Source organism: Suricata suricatta, chromosome 4 (genome assembly GCF_006229205.1).
Source record: "Suricata suricatta isolate VVHF042 chromosome 4, meerkat_22Aug2017_6uvM2_HiC, whole genome shotgun sequence".
Lineage (NCBI taxonomy): Eukaryota > Metazoa > Chordata > Mammalia > Carnivora > Herpestidae > Suricata > Suricata suricatta.
In genome coordinates this window covers 4,387,800-4,402,294 of record NC_043703.1, presented here as the reverse complement: position 1 = coordinate 4,402,294, position 14,495 = coordinate 4,387,800, and the positions used below count along the sequence as shown (strand labels likewise).

Here is a 14,495-nt window from a genome sequence, read left to right as displayed (position 1 = left end):
GAAATAAGTCAGGCAGAGAAGGACAGAAACCATATGTTTGCACTCATAGGTCTAACAGGAGAACAGGAGAAACCTAATGGAGGACCAGGGGGAGGGGAAGAGGGAAAGAGAGTTGAGGAGAGAGAGGGATGCAAAACTTGAGAGACTATTGAATACTGAAAATGAACTGAGGGAAGGGGGAGGAGGAAAAGAGGTGGTGGTGATGGAAGAGGGCACTTATGGGGAAGAGCACGGGGTGTTGTATGGAAACCAATTTGACAATAAACTACTTTAAAAAAACAATGAGTTGTCTAGAACCACATTGTCCAATACTGTAAACACAAGTGACGAGGAGCTATTTTCGATTTGCAGATAAAATACTTCATAAAAGTATGTCCTGTGCCATTATACTGAAAACGTATTTGTTGTTTGTCTGAAGCTAAGACTGATCTGGATATCCTGTATTTTTATTTGCTAAATCTGGTCACCCTGGGCTATTAAAATAAAACAACTTAAAATGAAATATAATTAGAAATTCAGTCAGTTGCACCAGCCATATGTCAAGTGCTGAAGAGCCACGTGGGGAGTGGGGCTCCATCACTGCAGGGAGGACCACTGGATAGCACCGGGAAGGACACCTGAAATCTCCAAACCGAACATGAAGAAATATAATTCGAAAAATAATAATCATCTAGAGACCTCTCATGCCGCATTTTAACATTTCCAAATAAAACGTACTGATATGATGATTCTCAACACTGTAACAATGGCTCGCAGTTTTGGATTGCTCCGCACGTGCAGGTCCTGTGCTAGGCACTGCCACCACATTCTCGTGTTACCGTCATTACAATCTGGTGCTACGGACTCTCGTAGAGTAACTGTGATCTTATGGCCACAAAGACCAAGGCCCCGGGGCCACTCCTTCACTCCACCAGGGCTGTTGTGACATCACAGACCAAGCACCTGCCCCACAACCACAGTTCTCACCTGACATTACTGAGAATTTGAAAACCTTTCACACGAGGGTAAGGTAGGGTTTCGCCCCAAGTACTGACAAGTTCTCCATTAGTAAGTTTCAATGATGCGCCGTCTGGGGTCACTTCAGTGAGTGGCAAGTAATCCCAGAAAGACCAGCCATGGGGAAATACGTAACTATGGCTTGAGCAGTATCACATGCCTCAGACACGCCATGGCAAAGCTCTGGGCAATTGTTTTTAGAACTTAAAGGGGAAAAAGGATAAAGGATGACAGTTCAAAGATGCCTATTCAAATCAAATGCAACCAGACCTCTCTTTTTTTCTGCATAAGAAAGATTTGGGGGGGGGAACCCAGGGGTGGTGTCAAAGGCAAACGTCGTTGCACAGCTCTCCTGCAGGCTACCTTGGCCCCAAGGGCCAAGGATCTGCCGCCTGACCGCCCGAGGAATCTGCTCGGGGAGCTCAGAGGTCAGAGGCAGAGACTGGCCAAAAGTCTGGCGGCATAATTGCCTTATCTAATGAAAATGTCACCAAAGCAAGGCAGACAAGGATCTGCAGGCGGAGGTCGTTGGTGAGGATGATGGTAATGAGGAGAAGCAGGGACGCACTTTAGCGTGGAGCAGAAGGACGAAGTGACACAGAACAAAGAGACCCAGCTGGAGAAGCCGAGAACGTTGTTCTGTCATTGGGCTGGGCAGGAAAGGTTGATCAGACAGCTAGCTTCCCTGGGGGTGCTGTCTCTGACGTCCCTTGAAACATCCAGAGACAAGTGGCCCTGCCAACAATCACGGAGATGCTGGACTGGACAACCGCGAGTGCTCTCCAGGGGTCAGACTTCCCAGTCCCCTCCCCCGCCCCAGCTGCGCAGTCTCACCTTTCCTTGGGCCTCTAAGCCTGGGCCCGACCAGCCCCCTCCTGCTGTCTGGCCTTGTCTTTCTCCATTCTCTCTCTCCTCTTACTGCATCCTACTGCTTAATTTTTTTATAACGGATATAATTCATAACCTTTGACTATCCTTTGTTTTAGGATCCCAGTAAATAAAGATTCATTTGGGAGTTGAATTTTTGTAGCAGCTGTCTGATACAGGAGATTTAAACATCCTAATGAAGGGTGCCCGGCGGCTCAGTCAGTTGAACGACTGACTTCAGCTCAGGTCACGATCTCGCAGTTCGTGGGTTTGAGCCCCGCATCCAGCTCTGTGCTGACAGCTTGGGACCTGGGGCCTGCCTTGGATTCTGTGTCTCCCTCTCTCTCTCTGTCACTTTCCCCCTTCTCAAAAATAAGCAAACATTTAAAAAATTAAAAAAAGAAACTATCCTAATGATAGGTTGGCAATTAAAAGGTACATCCTCAGTCCTACGGCCCTCTGCAGAAAGGAATTTCAAGGGATGGTCATTTAAGCCTAAAACAGGAACTCTAAAAATAGTAATATTGAAAGATTTAGTTTAAAAAAAAATCGGACACCAAAGAGTCAAGACATATATTTTCAAAAAATGGCTTTACTTAAGGAGATTTTTTTTACAATCCTTATGCAAATCTGGGAATGCAATCGCTATGGAAAGAAACATACATTTTCTTCTAGAAAGTGTTCAGTTTCTCGATACATGGAAGTGTGGAAACATCTCATTCTTGTCTCTTAACTCGATTTGATTTATTTGCCTCCATTCCCTTTTTCAAATTGAAGACACCATCATAGGTCACATCTTGAAAGGTATTATATGTTATCATTTACGTGATTAAATAATATAGCTCCCTGTAGATATAACTAAATCCTAACTTGCAATCTTTCTGAAGCAATTATTACTTAATATAGCATTTGAGTATGTAAAAGGAAGTGAAAAAAATATGCAAAGACAAGCTTAGGAATGACACATTTTGCAGTTAAGTGTTAGAAAATTTAGTACTCATAGCAGAGCTTAGAAGTTAATCTTCCTGTCTGGATTTTACAGATGAAGCCTGGGAGCACAGTGGGGTTGAAGGAAATGTTTCAGAGAGAAGAACAAAGAAGAAACTGAGCTGAGATTCAAATTCGTTCTGCTGTGTTCCAAGTCCTTGCTTGGAGAGTTCTACTCCGCTTTGAGGATTAATGCAGTCAAAGCGCCCAGTGGGACTGTGCCTGGTATAAGAAGAGAGATGGTGATCCACTAAAAAGGAAAGAAATGTAAATTGGGGAACATCATATTCCAAATACGCAGTTCACAGGTTCAACAGCATCTAAAAGTTTCCAGGCTTGACTTCTCCTGGGAGAACACAGTGTAGGACATTCCGAATGACAGCTTTTAGGTGTGTATCTTCTAAAAAGCTGAAGTGGTTTTTGCATTGTCTCCTGGGCAATTAGTGAGTGACTTGAACTGAAGGAAGCATTAAAATTAAAGATACTTTGATTAAGTGGAACAGATCAACTGTTTACATTGAGAGTCCTCATCTTAATATCCAGGAAGTAAAAACTAAACGGTGGGCAATGGCAGTGTCTCAGATCCCGGCGGCAGTGGGGAGTTGGTGGAGTATCTGCCTCTTGATTTTGGCTCAGGTCATGATCTCACAGTTTGTGAGTTCGAGCTTGGGATTCTTTCTCCCCCACCTCTCTGCCCCTTCCCTGCGTGCACACATACACACTCTTTCTCTTTCTCTCAAAATAAATGACTAAACTTAAAAAAATAAAGTAATCGTGGGGAAAACACCTTCCAGTCTAGTTCAACACATGTGGTCGGAACAAACACTTTGAAGACACAGTGGAGCATGGATGACTGATGTCACTGAGCGTGGCCTCCTAACCCAAGGGTCCGATGCTGTGGTGGAGAGGATGGAGAAACAGTGACCGGGAGAAGCCTAGTTATTCATACTATAAACACTTGTGGAGAACTTCTAACAGTCACGGAGAAGGTATACAACAAACAAGAGTGTGAGATGGATGTAGGTTACTCATGCATTCTTGCAGAGATTTGGAAAAATCCATATAGTTTTATATAAATCTGAGCTAAGAATTCATGACCAGTTATGGCTTGAACTGTATTCCCACAGAATCCATATACTTAAGTTCTAACCCCAAATACCTCAGAATGTACCTCTAGGTAGAAAGAGGATCATTGCAAATGCAATTAATCCAGTTAAGAGGAGATCATTAGGGGGGACGACCCTGATTCAATGTGACTGGCATCCTTATTATAAAAAGGGGAAATTTGGACACAGACACCCCCAGGGAGAATGCTACCGGAAGATGAAGGCAGGGATCGGGGTGATCTTGGGAAGCCAAAGAATGCCAAAGATTGCCAGTTTTCAAGCACTAGAAGCTTGAGGGAGGGGCTTGGAATGGATTTCTCCCTCACCACGCACAGAAGGAATTGACACCTTGGTCTTGGACTTCTAGGCTCCAGACTGTGAGGCAGTTTCTGTTACGTGAGCCATCTGGTTTGCAGCACTTAGCTCTGGCCACCCTAGCAGGCCAATGAAGTGTCCAAGGATGCGTCCCTCACCTGGTTTCTATATGGACTTCACATTTGATGTCAGAATCCAAGTAAAACAGAAATCTCGTCTTCCGTCTCACATGAATCAGAGTTTTGTTTTTCTTAATACAACCTTTTCAAACTAAAATATATTCAGAAGCTAATTAATAATTGGATACTGAAAAAGGCAAGCATCTGAAATTCATTTATACCGTGTAAAATGCTCAATTATTACATGAGGATGCTGTGCTTTGTTGGATGGTTTGTGACGTGTTCCACAAATGTGAAAATAACAAAAAAGATAAATGAATAAAACAAACATAGGCAGAATCTGAACAAGAGTCAGTAAGAATGTACATTTCTTTAAAAAAATTAGATCACAATATTCTAAACCCTCCATTATAATGTGGATGAAATGAGACTAAGCCGATGGCATATCTTTTTCCCCTTCACCTATCAGCATATTTTTAGCACACTGTACATGCTTAATAAGTATTTTCCTTGTATGCAAATGAACAAGTGAAGCAAAATAAAACCTTATGGACAAATGAGTGCACTGTGACTTTAACCATAATGATTCATATAAAAAATAGATTAATAGAAATGTATTAAGACTCACAGATAATTCACATTACTTAAAATCATTCACCTGATGATTCTGACATATGAGAAGGTCACAGATAAAAACTTTGATCCATGCCTCCTTGAATTAGACTCTAGTGAGAAACGGTTGTCATAAACGCCACTTTTCTGCTAGCTTCCTATGATTCACATCCAAGGGGTTCCCCAACTTATTACACATAATATGTAATGATATTTTTTCTGAAATATCAGTATTTTGTAAAAAAAAACAAAAAACAAATTTGGTAATGTATTTGGTACCACATTTTGATACAACTATGAAATGTAGCCAAACACAAACCTTTTTTCATTTAAAATCTCAATTTTCTTGAGAAATCAAATCCAAATCGGTTTTATATTATGCAAATCAGGCCCGGTTTGAAGTAATCTAGAAATTACTTTAATTCTGGCTATTTATGGCTTTCAAGAGTTTCACTTGCTGCTAAAGAAACCCAGACTATGTGATTTTTAGTAGTTTCTTCTGGAATTTCCATAAAAATCAAATAAAAATGTGATCTGTCAAAAGTCAAGCTACCCATTAAGAGTAAAAATTTTCTCACAAACTTCAACAAAATACCATGCAGATGACATATTTGACAATCATTCATAATGTGATATATATTTATGGCTAGGCGAAACCAATGAGTCCACTCAATACAGATGCATGGCTAGAAATCTGCTGATTCACTATGTGTCCAAATAACAAAAAGACAATAGGAGTATTTATCGGACATTAATAAAAATCATATTTCTAGAGTAAACAAAAGATTCATTTTTCAGTGACAGGTGCATGGGCATCACCATTATTGTATCTTGAGTCAAATTTCTTTTAGAAACTCATTTTTCTTCTTTCTCTTTACAACTGGGATAAAAGGAAGGACCGGCTGCACCCGGCTCACTACTGAATACTTTCTGCCAGATTCTACGTGCCAATGACTCTGATCAGATGACAGGAATAGAATGTTTCCCAGGGGAAAAGATGTCATAAACAGACACATTGAATATAAAAATTTCGATTTTGGAAACCTAGCATGTGAGTTTCAGACACAAGAGCCATAGTCTTTTCTAAGTGCTGAGCTAGCTGTTTCCTACAATCACTTCACCAACCTTGCAAGACCTCCTGTGGGAAAAATTAGCACCCTCCCTTACAGATGAGAAGCTAAGGAGGGGAAGGATCTGATCCCGCACCAAGGTCACAGAAGGAGAGGTGACAGGGAAAGCACTTTATCACACCATCCGACTTCTCTGTGCGTCACCATTAAAAGACAGAACTAGACCGAGAAAGGCTTGTGCCGCAGGCAGAGGCACTCCACGTAAGAACCCGCAGCCCGGGACTGTGCTCATTAACAACACGGACGGCTCATTTTCAGAGGTTAAAGCAAGAAGGTTCTGGGAGATGCTGGAGATAACTTCTCAAATCCCAGGGACTCAGGGATTGAACTTCTCAGCCTCATTCCTCATTTCAAAATTGGCTGTCAAGTTATTATTCACTCTGCTTCCTCCAACACGCCTTACCCTCTATCTGCTTTATGCATTCACTCTTTTCTGGCTCTCCAATTCGTTTTTAATTTGATGATTTGATAAGTTAAGGGAAGTCTGACAGCACTTACTTCCAGTCTCTATCTATCTATCTATCTATCTATCTATCTATCTATCTATCTATCTATCATCTGTCTATCATCTATCATTCATCTATCTGTCAATCTATCATTCATCTATCAATCTATCATTTGTCTATTACTCATCATCTATCTATCTATCTATCTATCTATCTATCTATCTATCTATCTATCATCTATCTCACTGGAAAGTCAAAATCAATTGTGAAGCAATGACTAGTTTTCATGGAAATGAGTTCCTGAGAATTCTCATTCATTTAATTTTCTTTTATGGGCAAGGAGAGGGGAGATCACTGGAGACTGGGACCTTCCAACAAGCACTTAGGTACCCAGTTACTAATTATTTAATTGTATTTGTGACCCGTGTTATTAATTTTTGCAATTTTCTTACCCAGATTCTAATTTCGGAATCTAAATTCCTGATTTCTTCAGCAAAAACAATAAAAGCTATACAATTCAACTTTATTTTAAAAATAGAGTAAGTTTCCCTCCTCTGCAAGTTCTTTGCTTCTATGACATTATTCTAGAATTGCTTCTGGTTATAGATCACAGCTCCCCAACTTGAACTTAAGGAAACTCCTTACCTTCCAAGCCTGTGTTCTCACACCTGACATGGGACCAATAAAATCTACCTTTAGGATGAAGGGAAATAAAAATGCAAAAGCACCTCCCATTGGTCTAAAAGTCAGAGAAACATACGTGTGTCCTAGGAGAGCTGGCGACATAGGACCACCATGAATCCAATGTGTAAGCAAGGTAACAGCACTTTCTCTACCATAACCTCAGCTGTGTAAGACCACAGGCAGATTTCTGTAACAAACAGATAAGAAAATCACAAGGGGCCAGAACTGTAATAAAGGTGCACACTGACCAATTCAACTAGCCAGTGTCTCTTGAAAGCAAATCATACTGCACTACTTATTGAAGCAGAGAGAAAGTAAGTGTATCCATACATAAATGGAATCGCTGATGACACTGTGTGGATGTGGACAGTATAGAGTTTGGGGGTCAGATAGATTTGATTTAAATTATACTTCTTTCAGGGCACCTGGGTGGCTCAGTCAGTTAAACATCTGACTTCGGCTCAGGTCATGATCTCACAGTTCACGGGTTCAAGCCCCACATCAGGTTTCGGGCTGACAGTCTGCTTCTGCTTCAGATCCTCGGTCTCCCTCTCACTCTGCCCCTCCCCTGCTTGCATTCATTCTCTCTCTCTCTCAAAAATAAATATTAAATTTTTAAAATTCTACTTCTTTCATTTACTCTCTGAATCACATTGGCAAACTTACTAAATTTTCTTGACTTTCAGTTCCATTCTTTAAAAGTAAGAATGTGAGTAGCAACTACTATAATTTATACAGGCAACAGAAAACTTAAAATATCAATTTCTATTACAAAGCTTATTATGACAAGTGTCTCCTATCCACCCTTCTGACTCACTAGTCTTGCTTCTCAGAAGCAATCATTACCATTTTCATTGTTTCTTTTAGCATTTAAGGTTCTATTTCTTTAAAAAAGAACTCTTCAAAAGTTAATTCTTGAGTTCTACATTTTAGAAACTCTATACTTGTTTTCCATTATAGTGGGTGGCTATTCTGTCCTCTCAAGCAATAGCTTAGTTAAATTAATAATTAGCTTATACATTTTGTGACTATTTAGTGTTGTTCCCTGCTGGGGTGCCTGGGTGGCTCAGTATGGTAGACATCTGACTCTCATTCGATTTCAGCTCAGGTCATGAATCTCATGGTTCATGAGGTTGAGTCCCATGTTGGGCTCCGAGCTGGCATCATGGACCCTGCTTTGGATTCTCAATCTCTCTCTGCCCCTTCCCTACTAGTGCGCTTGCTCTCTCTCTCTCTCTCTCTCTCTCTCTCAAAGTAAATAATAAATGAATGAATGAATGAATGAATAAATAAAGCTGGCCCAAACACTGTAATATGTATTTATTCTTTACATAAGTTTTTTTCTTAAGGTTTATAAATGGATGGTATCTCTTCATTTGCTTGTTTTTATCATATCCATTGTGAAAATTTCCCAAAGATCCCTATAAAAATACCCTACCAATCTAACCCACTCATTTTCAAATGCACCTGAGAATCCAAACATTTTATTCTCTTTTTATTTTTTCTAGAGTCATTCACCCTGGAGCTTTTCCAGACCTGCTACATAGGGATGCTCTCTCTCCATTATAAACCCTGTTTCCTACAGCTCTTGCTTTTTCTTTTCCTATTCTGATCCTATTCTTACCCACAATGCAGTAGTGTTTATCTTGAGCCCGATGAATTTTGAAGGGTTCCCACGTTTTCACAACACTAGAGCTTTGGTTTTAGGTTATTGGTTTATCAGAGGAAACAGGTTAAAATCTCTAGCACTGGAGATGTATGCATGGCCACAGGCATTTTCAGATAAAAGGATGTGAAGACAGAGGATCTGATAATGTGTAGAATCTTTCAGTGTGAAGAATGCAATACACTCAACATGCTTTTATTTCTACATTTTAATCTAGAATTGAGATGTCCTGAGTCTCAATTTTTCTGGCTCACTTACTCCAGAGAACAGTAGGGCTGGGGGGAGGGAAGGAGAGAAGAATGTTCCCTAGATGTCTAGGTCCCTACCTAGTTAATGTGCAAATAGACTTCCAACTGGTCTTCCTATGGTCGGCCCCATGCCTGGCCTACAGAACTCAGTGGAAGTTTGTTCTTCCACGTTCTGACCTTCTTGTGTACCTGATGGGCCTGGCTTTAAAGACATTCTCTCATTTAAACTTTATATCAGCCACATGAAAGAGACACATATTAATCTCTCCCACAGATAAGGGAAAAGGTATTCCTGAGGTCAAGACATTATCAAATGCTAGTGATGATACCCAAGCCCAGTTTCATCCAACTAGAAAGTGTATGCTATACAATATGTATTATATTATATGAGTACGTGTGTTATATACTACAGTAATCCAAACTGGGCCATGTTTGTACAGTGACACAGGAAATATAAGACAACACAGGATTTGGCATCCATCATAATAAGAGTATTATCAAACATAAGCAAAACATCAGCTTGGAAAGAAGGCGAGAAAGTAACATAATTGTCCTTAAAATATATTCCAAAGCCAAGGCTCAGAATAACAAAAGAAAACAAAAAGCCAACTGGCATTAGCTAGCACCTGAAAACAAGGATACCACTTTTTGGCATAAGAAAACAGACACGGACGCTTTAATGAGAAAGCTTACATAGAACTTGGGAGGTGTGCTTCGATTATTATTTTTTTCCGTTGAGAACTTGTACTTGGGAAGAGATCTGCAGTGGTGAGGAGGGGGTTGGCTAGTGATTCGTGCGGCGGTACATGCTGCAGATACGGAGCAGAGGCTGCTTAGTGCTGCAGTGGCCGGAAGCCCGAGCAGCCCCAGAAGCTGAACTTAACAGGGGGCCCGGGTTTTAACTCCAATGACCCCGATGACTGTAACACAGACATCTGGAATAATGACAAGTTATTCAGTGTAAGGACACATTCCCAACATCCTGCTAAACTGCAGAGAAAGAAGAAGCTGGGTGTCTGCAGTATTCTGAAACATGAAGATTCTCCAGTGGCCATAAAATGCCTGAAAAATGCTTCCTCTGGATTCTCTGTGCAGGACGGAAACTCAAATTATTAATCAAAAATGTAGCCAGAACCCTGTTGCCTTCCAGACAGTATGAATTTCTGTTTTCATCCTGCATTTCCCTTGCTATGAATACGTGATGTGCAGAAGGTACGGCGAGCGCTCTGTAGGACGGATCAGGATCCTGTAGGCAGTTATTTCATTAAGCCTGATAAGGATTCGTGTTATACTGAGATTTTGCAGATGCGTCCCTTCAAGTAGACGAGTTTCATCCGGAAGATTTCATTCTCCTATTTATTTCATTATGCGTATTTGCCCCACTCCCGACAAGATCTGTTCTCGATGCAAATTTAAATTTAGCATTTAATGCAATCCATTTCATCTGAGAACCTGAAAGCAGCGTTGCTCCTGAAAAACAGTGTTATCCCCAAAAACCAAAAGGATGGATTTTCTAAATGGAGAGAATATAATCCTCACCCCCACTCAGGCAGGGCAGGCTCTAGTCAACCAAGTAGTGCGAGGGTGTGGCCTCGGGCTGGTTCAATGACCGGATATACTGATGGTCTCCAACTCTCTGACCTTAAACATCCTGTCTTCTAACCCAGAATACCCAACAAGAAATGTTTCTCTCTTAACAGTTTTCACGTCATTAGTAGCTTAATGCAATTGCTTCATTGTTTCAAGAACACGGGGAGAGAGAATTGTGTCCTCAAGCTTTTAGAATAAGTGCATTCATATGAATGTTTCACTTGGTCGTTCAGGTAAGCTGAAGTAAATCTAATAATCTGGGAAAATTTAATTTCCTTGCTTTCTTGAGTCATAAACATGATGCCAGTGATAAACAGCTCTAACCATATTTGAGGTCGAATAAGGATTTTTCATGATTCGTCGTTGCTTCATTTCAGAATCCCCTTTAGACATTTAAAAAATCCCCTACCTCATCGGGCAGAACCCAATTTTCAGATCCAAACTGAAAGCTTCTGACCCCCGCGCCCCTCCAGCACGGGGCCAGCACAGGACACAGGGCCCCAGTTCTGCCAACGGCCGGCACTCACCCTCCCTACTTAGGAAAGCTCCTGAAGCAAAGCAGGAAGGGACCGCACGGAACAGGTTCCAGGGAGGGGTCCTGGGCAGCAGTGTCCATGGTCCTGCAGATGGTCATGGTGACGTTCTCCTCTGACACGATGTTTAGAGGACAGACTGCGCTGTCCCTGGCTGCACAGCTCTCGGGCTGAGTTAGCTGGCTTTCCTGGAGTTTCCATGAGCCACCTAATAGCCTCAAATGCAATTTATTTTTATGCTTAAATTAGTCATAGCATTAGCCAATGTCCTTTGCTTGCAAATAAGAACTCTGACTGATGTTCTGTTTTCTATTTGCTCTAATTCTTCTGTGTTGGGATTTCTATGGAGGCCAGGAAGATACACAATAACCCCTGATTTGGAAATGCATGTTATCCTAATGCAAGAATTAGGGGCACCTGGGTGGCTCAGCCGGTTGAGCGTCCGACTTCGGCTCAGGTCATGATCTCACAGTTCGTGGGTTCAAGCCCCATGTCAGGCTCTGTGCTGACTGCTAGCTCAGAGCCTGGAGCCTGCTTCAGATTCTGTGTCTCCCTCTCTCTCTGCCCCTCCCCTATTCAAGCTGTCTCTCTCTATCTCTCTCAAAAATAAATAAAAACATTTAAAAAGTTTAAAAAAGAATCATAATCTCCCGTGAACTGTTTGGATGGGTAGGTGTGCTTTGGGGATGGTGGCAAAGAAGAGACAAATGAGCCCAATTTGCTGCCAGGTAGAAAATGCTCGAGTGAATTTTTTATATCAAGATAATGATGGGACGTTTGAGAGCCAGGATAAAATTTGCTGCTAGGGAGAGGTCTACCCTTGGGTAAAAATATATTGCTTTCATTTTTTCCCATTACATTAGGAATCAGTGTAATCTTGCTGTGGAAAAAGGACAATTTTTATTTGAGGCTACAACTACCCCTTAACACTATCTTTCTTTTTGGCTGAAAGTCTACTTTATGGATCCTCTCTCGGTTACTGTTACCTGATCTCCTGAAACAGTCTCATCCTTAACATACACGCAACCAAGGACGGAGACACCAGCCACATAAGCTATGGAAGCCAGAGAAGGACAACTAAGTCATACTCATCCTCAGGAATCTTACAGTTTAATCTTAATGGTAAGATTAGTATTAAATAATAGTAAAAAAAAAAAAAAGGATTTCATTGGGCACCTGGGTGGCTCAGCCAGTTAAGTGCCCAACTCTTGATTTTTGGCTCAGGTCATGATCTTATGGTTCACGGGATCAAGACCCAGGTCAGGCTCTGTGCTGCCAGGGCAGAGCCTATTTGGGATTTTCTCTCTCACTCTTTGTCCCTCCCCTGCTCGCTCTCTCTCTCTCTCTCTCTCTCTCTCTCTCTTTCTCTGGGATTCTCTCTCTCCCTCCCTCTTTATCCCTCCCTTACTATTTATCACTCTCTCTCTTTCTCTCTCTCTCTGGGATTCTCTCTCTCCCTCCCTCTTTATCCCTCCCTTACTATTTATCACTCTCTCTCTCTCTCTTTCTCTCTCTCTCCAAATAAATAAACATTAAAAAATGCTTTCATTAAGAGATATATATGTCAAGGATCACTGTGGTTTAATGACAGAATCCTTTCTTTTGGAGACTCATAGAAGGAACCATGAAGAATACGACTCTAGACAAAGAGTCTGTTTAGAATTTGATATTGTTGGCACAATTTCAACCAAAACATAACCCAACAACTTCACCACCAGCCAATTATTTTATAACCCTTTCCTTCCTCATTGTTTTCATTTAAAAAATACAGTATACTTAGGAATAATTAACACATCTATATTTATATTTATCAGAAGTTGGTAACAAGAACAGTGTTGGGGCAACATAAAAATTAACTGTGTCCAAACAACAACAACAACACAGAATAACAACAAGAATACTATCCATGGTACTTTAAAAGGAAAAATGGCTAAACCAAAGCTCAGAAAGCTCTATCACACTTGAGATGATCTTTTTCAGCTTTACTGAAAGAAAAGTCTCATTTGTTTTATGGACTATTAAAAATTATTATGCTGAGTGAAATAAGTCAGTCACAGAAAGACAGATATCATATGTTTTCATTTACTTGTGGATCTTGAAAAAGTTAACAAAAAACCGTGGAGGAAGGGAAGGGGGAAAAGTGACAGAGAGGGAGGGAGGCAGACCACAAGACACTCTTAAATACTGAGAACCCACTGAGGGTGGACTGGGGAGGGGGAGGGGAAAAGTGAGGGATGGGCATGGAGGGGGGCGCTTGTTGGGATGAGCACTGGGTGTTGTAGAGAAGCCAGTTTGACAATAAATTATATTAAAAATATGGGGCACCTGGATGGCTCAGTCGGTTGAATGTCTGACTTGGTCTCACAGTCTGTGGGTTCGAGCCCCGCATCAGACTCTGTGCTGACAGCTCAGAGCCTGGAACCTGCTTTGGATTCTGTGTCTCCCTCTCTCTCTGCCCCTCCCCCACTCACTCTCTGTCTCTCAAAATAAAATAAAGACATAAAAAATTAAAAACAATAAAAAGATAAAGTAATGTAGAGTCTACAAATACAACTTCCAGGAGCTCAGTTTCATTTATACTTGGATCAGGATGTGAACAAAATTCCGTCAAGAAATATACTGTGTCTATTGCAATATAAAACAAGTTGGTGTGAGTGAGGTTTATATAGCAGGAAAAATGAGGCATGGGAACTCGTTCATGTGTGCCTAGCACTGTCCCGGGAGCTGGACAGAACTCCTGGTTACCAGGTGAGGTGGCTCCGCTGTGTGAATGAAGATAACTCATCACCTTCTCTCCGGCCGCTAGAACAAATGACTCCAAAAGGCTTCAACTCTGACTGCGTGTGTTAACCAAACAACCGTCTGACCAAAATGTGCGTCACAAGGTAACCTATTCTGGAAAGGAGATACCTCGATGGCAGAGGCATCACTGAGAAAACTTCTCTTCTAATGTAGAATCTTTTGGAAAACTCTGGTTTATCCATCAGTCCTGTTGGGAGGTTGGTTTCTCTTGGTTCACAACTGGAATCCGTCAAAAGCCTTCGTCCAGGTATGGGTTATAGAGCTCTTGTGAAGAAGCTTGGGCTAAACATCCAACAACAACTTCTCTCCACCGTTTGAAAGAATTACAGTGTGTGACAGTCCCAACCAGGTGTCAGCGACAAACCCCGGCAGGCTGTAACACGTTCAAGGTCCA

The 14,495-nt window shown here is 41.3% G+C and overlaps 1 protein-coding gene and 2 long non-coding RNA genes across 4 annotated transcripts in view; 1 reads left to right on the top strand and 2 right to left on the bottom strand.

Annotated features, from left to right (window-relative positions):
- The window catches only part of LOC115289326, a 2,951-nt gene extending 2,156 nt beyond the window's left edge, over positions 1–795 (bottom strand). For both annotated transcript variants that reach the window (XR_003907561.1, XR_003907564.1), the window contains exon 1: positions 718–795. This is a non-coding gene — a long non-coding RNA (uncharacterized LOC115289326). The remainder of the gene's footprint in view (positions 1–717) is intronic.
- The window catches only part of FAM155A (family with sequence similarity 155 member A), a 619,559-nt gene that overhangs the window by 471,637 nt on the left and 133,427 nt on the right, over positions 1–14,495 (bottom strand). The window lies entirely within an intron of this gene.
- On the top strand, positions 994–3,347 carry LOC115289328. Its single transcript, XR_003907565.1, has 2 exons — positions 994–1,047; positions 2,906–3,347. It is a non-coding gene; the product is annotated as an uncharacterized LOC115289328 (long non-coding RNA).